Source organism: Schistocerca americana, chromosome 3 (genome assembly GCF_021461395.2).
Source record: "Schistocerca americana isolate TAMUIC-IGC-003095 chromosome 3, iqSchAmer2.1, whole genome shotgun sequence".
NCBI classification, from domain to species: domain Eukaryota; kingdom Metazoa; phylum Arthropoda; class Insecta; order Orthoptera; family Acrididae; genus Schistocerca; species Schistocerca americana.
Genome location: NC_060121.1, coordinates 333690621 through 333700266, shown reverse-complemented (window position 1 = coordinate 333700266; position 9646 = coordinate 333690621). Strand labels below are relative to the sequence as shown.

At 40.6% G+C, this 9646-nt stretch overlaps 1 non-coding gene across 1 annotated transcript; it reads left to right on the top strand.

Annotated features, from left to right (window-relative positions):
* Positions 1-1076: 1076 nt before the first annotated feature.
* Trnar-gcg lies at positions 1077-1151 on the top strand. The gene has a single exon. It is a non-coding gene; the product is annotated as a tRNA-Arg (tRNA).
* The last annotated feature ends 8495 nt before the right edge of the window (positions 1152-9646 follow it).

Genomic DNA, 9646 nt, shown 5'->3' with positions numbered 1-9646 from the left:
TTACCTGGGATGGAATGCTGTCTAAAGGACACGATAATGTGTCCATAAATTTGCATCCATTGTTTTCCCTCACAAAGTTGTGCCGTACACAACTGGGCTTAACAATGATGTCAACACTTATCGATACTGATGCCAATCGGATGGTGGAATATCTGCTATTTGTTGGCTAAAATATCAAATGGACATTCCTTGTGCTATATATCTGAAGCTGTAATTTGTGTCAGCTACTGTCATTTAAACTACTGAAAAATACTTCTTGTGGTTAAAGTATTCACTACTCAATCCTCATGTATCAATCACTTTAATATGCTTACTGTCAATACATCCCATGGACAATTAGCATTTTTTTCAAACTGTAAACTCTTGTTTAACCAACCCTCAACAGTTAATTGTTTCATATATTGGCCTTGCATTGTTTCCCAGTTTGCTGAGCATGAATATTTATAATGGTACAAAAGTAGAACAAATGTCTATATTCGGTTTTTGTTTAAAAAAAGGGAGAAGGATCCGCAAAAAAGTAGAAGAGCAGTAAGGATTACTAACACAAAAGTTTGAAAAACCAGGATGGCAAAAGTGAAAGTGGAGATCCAACACAAACCAGAAAATATTACGTTTATCACAAACTTCGTTTCTCCAATCTTCATGTGAAGAAAGATGGTGAGTATTGCATATTTACAATGTTAGTGCATTGCACAGCCTTTATGAAATGAATAATTTGAAATGAAAATTATTGTCAGAATGAATAAGTTATAGCATTGTTACATATAGATTAGGAATTAGGATCTTTCTTAAATAATCTATCTAAAAATCCAGTAGACAGAATGAGATTTTCACTCTGCAGCAGAGTGTGCGCTGATATGAAACTTCCTGGCAGATTAAAACTGTGTGCCGGGCCGAGACTTGAACTTGGGACCTTTGCTTTTCGCGGGCAAATGCTCTACCAACTGAGCTACCCAAGCACGACTCACGCCCCGTCCTCACAGCTTCACTTCTACCAGTACCTCGTCTCCTACCTTCCAAACTTAACAGAAGCTCTCCTGGCAGAAGTGAAGCTGTGAGGACGGGGCGTGAGTCGTGTTTGGGTAGCTCAGTTGGTAGAGCATTTGCCCGCGAAAAGCAAAGGTCCCGAGTTCAAGTCTCGGCCCGGCACACAGTTTTAATCTGCCAGGAAGTTTCATCCAGTAGACAGTTTACCTAGTGGCTAACATCCAAGGATCATGATAATGACTTGCTTGACTATGCCTGTCAATTTTTGTTGTCTTGGTAACGGTTATCATAGTAACATGGTGGTGGTTGGGGGTACAATATCTACCCCTCTCCCCCCCCCCCCACACACACAAAACGTAAAAAAAAGAAAAAAAAGAAGGAGAAGTGATCTTATAGTCAATTTCTGTGGTTTCCTAGTTCACTCGATGTGAATTACGGACGGGATGGTATATTATGCCTATGTTGTATTCCATTACAAGTCTACTTTAGTACAGAATCCATCTGTTGAAATCCCCCCCCCCCCCCCCAGGCCGGCCGAAGTGGCCGCGCGGTTCTGGCGCTGCAGTCTGGAACCGCGAGACCGCTACGGTCGCAGGTTCGAATCCTGCCTCGGGCATGGATGTGTGTGATGTCCTTAGGTTAGTTAGGTTTAACTAGTTCTAAGTTCTAGGGGACTAATGACCTCAGCAGTTGAGTCCCATAGTGCTCAGAGCCATTTGAACCATTTTTTTGAAATCCCCCCCCCCCCCCATCCCAAAAAAAGTTAAATCCTGGTAAAATACACTGGTGTCCAACATTAAAGCAACAAACTGCTATTTCCCTGTGCTGTGTGTAATTCACAGTATAATCATACAAAATGTCAACAGACGCATGGAGAGTCGTGTTCTTTAAGGAAGGTGTAATTCTGGTCAATGGACAACCACGTCAACGATGATGTTAGGGCACCTGTCAAATGGGGTAGAGTTTGCCGGGTAGTCCCACATCCATAATCACTGTGTATACAGTAACAGATGATGCAGTATGGCACAAAGAAGACGCCTACAGACTGTCGGTGGTGGAGGGCCACAAGAAGAATGGAAGCAGGACAGTCAGAAACTGATGTGGCCTGAAAGCTTAATGTGAATCATTCTGTTGTTTCTTGGATATGGCAACAATTTATAGAGACAGAAACAGTATCCTGAAGACCAGAGCATGGCCGCCCATATGTGATATCAAAAGGAGAGGACTGTTATTTGGCCATTGAGATGCAACAGTACTGCCTTAGTACTGCACAGTAACTGACATCTGACGTCGCAGTATCCACTGGACGTTTTATTTCGAGACAAACGGTGCACAGAATGCTTCAGCAGAGTAGACTTTATTGTCAGAGACCTTCTCTGTGTGTACCTCTGACACATCATCACAGAAGGGAACGTCTAGAGTGGAGTCATCAACAAGCCACCTGGGCAGTCAAACAGTGGTCAACGTTCTTTTCGCAGATGAGTTTCGATTTAGTCTGGGGAGTGATTCTTGAAGCATTCGCGTTTGGCGGGAATTGGAACACGATTTTGGAATACAAACATTGTGGAAAGAGACCGACATCGAGGAGGATCGTTAATGGTGTGGGCAGGGATTATGTTGACCACTCAAACGCCTCTTCATGAAATTGTATGGGTCAATTGGCAAGGTTTAACTGCTGTCAGGTATCGCTATGAGATCTTGGGATCTCAAGTGCGGTTGTTGCGAGATGGTGTGGGCCCAGACTTCGTACTGATGGACGATAATGCTCAACCTCATAGAGCATGGGTGGCTGATGTTTTCTTGGAAACGGAAGATACTGCGTGCATGGTGTGTGTTCGCTCTCCTGATATGAATCCCATAGAACACATCTGGGATGCACTAGGGAGATAGGTTGTATCACGTCAGCATCCACCAACCACTCTCCAAGACTTGCAAGCAAATCTGTAGGAGACTAATGACATAACACAGCATGCACTGTCGATGTTATGCCTGTATTGCAGGCAGATGTGGTAACACCCCATGCTGAGCGTGTTAACCTGTTTTTAGAATCTGTGTCCAAATCCGTTATGTTGGAAAAAACAAAGGACATTTTTGCCTACCGTTAAGCATGTTGCAGTTGTTTACATACTGTGTTCTTTACTTTGTTTCTCCTTTACTATCACCTGTTTACACCGTTTTGTGGCAAAATAAATGCAACCTTGCAACATTTCCATTTGTTGCTTCAATTTTGGACACCAGTGTATATACAAAATTTTACTGTGAACAATTACAGTTTCCATTTTTACCACAGGACCTCTGGGAATATGGGTGTTCGTCTTACAGAAAGCACACAAGACACCGAAAGCAACACTGCACAAGAAGAAATAAACACGCTGACATCTGCAGTACAACATACTACATCCAAAGCCTCTTCCCCTGGTCACAAAGGGAGAAAGTCCTTTTCCGAACAAACTGAAACAGGACAAGTGTGAAAAATGTTTGTTGGGCGTCCTGCAAACGAGTTTGCAACAACTACAGGTGAAGAGTCCTAGAGCTGATAATCCAGATAAAATGTTCTTGCTTTCGCAAATGCCCCTAATTAAGAACCTTAGCTCAGCTGACAAGATTGATTTTCAATTGAAATATTTACAACTGGTTCAGTCCCACACACAACCACAGCCATCCGGAATTACATCTGTGTGTGACTGATAATAATCTAATTCCACAAGCAGCACATCTACAATGGATTTTGAGGAAGAATCAGAAGAATCAATTCCATCCCTTTTTCTTTTGTAAACAAATAGTAAAATAAGTAATAACACTTCACTTACCTCAGAGAAATTGGCAGATTTTTTTCACAGTCACGAAATCATGTGTTTCTTCCACTAACAGTGATCAATACATTAGATAGCAGAGTTTCGTATGACGTAATAGACATCCTGTGGTACTCAAAAAACTTTTCAGGGTTATTTTAAGTCTGTGGTGTAGTAGATTGAATTTTCTTCTCTCTGGTCTTTCCTCAAAAATTGGATGAATCCAAAAACTTCTTTGTCTGCACTGTCTCTGTAAAAACAGCAACAATACAGCACATATTATTGTTGAAAATCATTTACTTAATACATTCGTTTCTATACTTCAATGCTGTGATGTCACCCAGACAGGTCTGAAACACTACTAAGCCACACATGGCAACATTCACGTCTTTGGACACTCTGCATTGAAAGAGGTTACTATACACACAGCCACCATCAGGCGATTTTTGATACCGCTTCATTTGACAATGAGCGTCCAGCATCGAAAAACGCAAATGCGGCCTTAGCCTAAGAATTCTCTCAACTGCGGCCATCAACAACAGCTATCTTGTTTTTGAGTGAGATAGAAGACATCAGGTGATTGACATCAACGTATAAGCAGAACTCTTTCAGCATCTCTGTCCTTACCATGTATATAGAAAAATAATTAAATATTTTCATGATGACTGTTTCAATGTCAACAGTTAAAACTCCAGCAGTGCTCAATATAGTATTGTGGGGAATATGAGCGGGGATCCAGTTCCTTCTACATGTTTTCTTAGTTTTTTTTAATTTGGTGAAAACATTCCGCTGGCCACATCGATAAAGCCCCCTGAAGTTGATACTGGTATCGTCTCCACAAAAAGTGATTAATTAATCGAATCGAATTCAATGGTGTCTTAAAGGGTCTACACAAAACTTTGTATTTGTCTCCGATGTTTTGTTATTCAGTGAATCAAGCTTTAGCAGCTTCTGTTGGACCCTGTCAGTTTCAGTAAGGTATTGAGCAACTAAAGGAAACATCTTTTCAGCTTTGTGGTTTGATGTGTGAGTGCCTGTACCGTAAAATGGAGCTTTTTGCAATTGTTTTACCATTCGGGCACGGAGTGTGGTGCGAGAATATTTTTTTAAGAAATTGCTATAGCTTTGTTCTTCCTTTAGGCAGCATTGTGGCGACTTGAGAGGCGGGATACATTGTGACATTCAGTTTTGTGGTACGGTTAAGACAACTGAAGGATTGAGGTTGCTTGACAACTTTATAAGCTGTTGTTAGTTTTGCAGCAGCAACGAGCAGTTCTTCCTGGGTATCTTCTTTAATCATGAATGTAGAAATAGGCTTTGATGTTGACGCTACCGCGAATCTATTTGAATGATTCCTCGTGGTAATATGATGCCTCACATCTGCCTTACCTCAGTGAATTACTGAGATGTAACAGCTGCACATCCCACACAACACTTTCTGATCCGAAAAGTGACACTTTCTCTTTCCATCCTTGGGCAGTTTTTGTACGCTAAGTTTATTAGATGGTAGACACTCGACAATAACACTTTCGTCATCGTAGTAGGGGAGAGCGGGGCAATGCCGTAAAGCGGGGTAATACCGCGCACCGCTTTATCCAATTTCCCAGAGAACGCAAAGAGCGCTGCATGATGCTGCCACATAGCGGAAGTAACTATAATCAGATAGACAGATGCAGAGGGGTCTATATCGTTCAATGGCGCAGACGTCTTCGACAATCGGTTTCAACTGATTTCGACTGTTTTCTTATAAAATCTGAAGATAATAAGTCTAGAGGTGAGCGAAATATGTTAATAGCAACAATATTTAAAGTAGCTCTATGTAATTACGCATTTCTTGATCTTCTTTTAAACATCAAATGTTAGACGTCAAATTTCGTGATTGTTGGGTTAGAATTTACAATGGCGAGTCATGTTGCCTCGGGGCAATACGGTGCCCGATGCACGGTATTGGCCCGTGGTGAACGGTATTGCCCCATATGATAATTTGTTTTGGTATTTTCGTGAACTATATATTTGGAAGTGTGTGTGTATGTGTGTCATCTTACAAGTTTTCTTTCATTTTGTCAATCACAGATGGTGAGAAACAGAGCCAGAACCACAGAAAGGGGCAAAGAGTGGACGGGACATGAAATGAATTGCGCACTCCATGATGTTATAGAAAATGCATAGCCACAGAAAGTAGCTACAAGAATGTACGGAATACCTCTTTCCACTTTAAGAGATAGGCTAAAAACAGGAGATTGCTCTAAATTGATTTGGGAAGAAAACCTATATTTTCAAAAGAACAGGAAGATGACATAGGTAAGCATGTTCTTTTGCTAGCAGAGACATTTTATGGAATATAGTCGGTAAAGTTGAGGAGATTAGTTTATGAATATGCCGAGGCAAATAATACTGAGCATAATTTTAATAAAATATCAAAAAGAGCTGGACAGGATTGGCTCTCTGGGTTTCTTAGAAGAAATCCATCAGTCACCATTCGCAAACCGGAGGCTACTAGTCTCAATCGGATCTCAGCTTCTAATTCAAGTGAAGTTAAGCATTTTTTCTCGAATCTTACCACTGGGATGGATGTCCATAAGTTTGATGCCTCCAGAATTTACAATTTTGATGAGACAGGAATATCAACGGTTCAGAAGCCAGGAAAAATTTTAGCACCCAAAGGAGCTAAACAAGTTGGCTCAGCAACAAACTGGGAGCGTGGGAAAAATATTACAATGTGTTGTGCAGTGAGTGCCAGTGGAGTACATGTGCCTCCAATGTTTATTTTTCCAAGGCTTAGGATGACGCCGGCCCTACAGAGAGGAGGACCACCAAATTCAATATACGAAAGTAGCAAAAATGGTTGGATGACTGAGGAGCTCTTCCCAAAGTGGCTGAAACATTTTGCTAACTTTACCAAAGCCTCTAAGGACCACACCATTCTCTTGATTTTAGACAATCACACTAGCCATGTCTCTCTAGAAGCCTACAACTTTTGTAAAGACAATGGAATAGTAGTGGTAACACTGCCGCCTCACTGCTCACACAGGTTACAACCTTTAGATGTGGCCTTTTTCAGTAGCCTGAAGGCTGCATTTAATCAAGAATGTGACAGTTTTATGAGGTCTAATCCCCACCAGAAGAAAACTCCTTACGACATTTGTCCTATCTTTAGCAAAGCCTTCATGAGGATTGCTAATATTGAGAAGGGTATCTCTGGCTTTAGCAAAACAGGAATTTTCCCCTCTAAATCCTTCCACATTTAATGACGAAGATTTCATGCATGTGCACCCAGACGAAGAAATAGGCCTAGCTTTACCCGTTGTTGGTGATTGCAGCGCTAATAATGATGAAAGTAGTGACACAGTTGTGCTCTGTCCTTCAAAGACAGCGACTGGTGTCCCTGATGATAGAGACAAAGCCTTAGGACTACACGTTCAGTCTGAAGTTGGGCTACAATTCAAAGATATTTCTCCCTTACCAGGACCTCTTAAACTGAAGAAAACTGCCAGACATCATTCCTCAATTTTTACTTTGACTCCTAACAAAGCTAGTTTACAAAAAGCAGCAGAGAGCTAAAAAGCAAAATTAATAAATAGAGAAAGAAAATCAGTGCTAAAGCCTAAAGGAAAAAGCAAGTTCAGAAAGTTTGCTTCAAAGATAAGACCTCATAAATTTGAAACAAAGATATGTGGGCGTAATCTTTCTTTTGATTCTTCATTGGATGATGATTCGGACCTACCATTGCACAAACTGTGTAGTGATAATGAGATGGATGACGCTGACCCTTTCGGAGAAACTAGTGTTAGGCCTACGAGGAAGAATGGAACTTTTAGGGACGACGACTCTGTTTGCATGGTTTGCGGAGAGTTTAGGAAAAACAGGGAGCTGTGGTTTCGATGTGTGATTTGCAGTGGATGGGTTCATTCAGGGTGTAATGCATGTGACACAGCTGAAAACAATATTTGCGACTACTGCCATTAAACAGGGGAGAAATGTGTTCAGAGACAAGTTGACACCATAATCCAATAATTTTGATTTACCAGTAAAAGGATTTTCTGTCTTTAGAAACTTTAATAAGTTGTAAAATTTATGTTTTTCAATTCTAAATAAATTCTGAATTTCGAATTTCTTAATTTGATTTAATTTTACAGAGTTTTTGTCATTTTATGTGCTATGCTGTATCATAAGATATATTGCGCGGTATTACCCCACCCCTCGGAGTAATACCATGCACCGAGCGAGGTGGCGCAGTGGTTAGCCACTGGACTCGCATTCGGGAGGACGACGGTTCAATTCCGCGTCCGGCCATCCTGATTTAGGTTTTCCGTGATTTCCCTAAATCGCTCCAGGCAAATGCCGGGATGGTTCCTTTCAAGGGCACGGCCGACTTCCTTCCCCATCCTTCCCTAATGTGATGAGACCGATGACCTCGCTGTCTGGTCTCCTTCCCCAAAACAACCAACCAATACCATGCAACGTAACGTAACACTTTTGTAAAATAGCTGTAGGAACGTAAATCGATTTAATACAGCAATTATGAACCCATAAACGTGTGGGGCATTGGTTTCTTGCCCAAAAAAAGGTGTGCAGCATTTCAATTGAGTTCGAAAAATACGAAATATTTGAAAAATGGCTTACGTGCACAGTATTTCCCCGCTCTCCCCTACACGTCACTACAAACTTCACGTCCTGTATACCTGCAGAAAACACATCAAACATCACTAACTTGCACACATTGTTAATATCATTTGGAAATGGTCATCTTACCAGATCGCTATTCAAATGGGAACTGCCCGATTATTCCATGTAGCACTGTTTAAATAGTTCCAGACCTTTACTACTGGAGGCATTTTTCCTGCATGGTGGTGGTGTATCTAGGTGTGTGCGTCGTAAATAAAGGATACACAACATGCAGCGACATCTGTGAGACGACCTTGTCAACAGAAACTTGTTGAGGTAAGTAAAATTGAGGCTGCATTTACATGTTGTGCCAACAGGTGGCATTACTTCAATACTTGAGCCAAGCTCGTAACAGCATTTTGCAAAATCGGACAAAATTGGGTCTTTTCGGGATGTCGGAACAAGGAGGTCCATAACAGTATATTGAGACGGATGGCAATCCTACACGTGCCAGTGGTGCGCAATATTTAATTTTCAGCAATGTAGATGATACTTACTTATGCAACTTTCAGTGACTATAAACAATTTATCAAAGGAACATTCTAAAATGTGGTTTGTTAAAAATAAACTTGAAAAGAAAAGAAACTTTTGTTATGAGATTAGTATTAAGTTGATGTACGTATCGTAAACATACTGAATAATTTGTCGTAAATCATGTTATTCTTTACATCTTCTTGTTAAGCTGTATACAAAATGATATGTAACACATGTTTTCCTTTGTAATACTGACGGAAAATGTGATTAGCGTAGCAGTCAATTGCAAACCCAATGATCCTTTTTGCAGAAGTGTAATTTATGTTTTTCGGTGTATGTAATGTTCCATTGAGTTGATTTGAAAAATAGTGGCACCGAGTTGTTGTGGTATTGGTGTAGCTATGCCATGAAAGGCTTTGTGCACATCTGCATAATCCTTCTCTATTGTTTTCTCTCTCCGTCATTCTCTGTCTCTGCCTTTTGAGAATAGACTCATGGAATGGGGGGAAAATTAGTACTGAGCTCACTAGGCACATGTGGCTCTATAGTACAGATGTGCTATTTAAAATTTTGCCCATTATTTTTATGATAGATACGATGTACTTGTTTTACTTTGTAAATCTTTAGATACTATGTGTTAATTAGAAATATGAAATGTGCTGTAACCCGATTTATTTTCTGTTATGATGTATTTATTCTGAGTTAATGCCATTTGGGAAAGGTGGCAG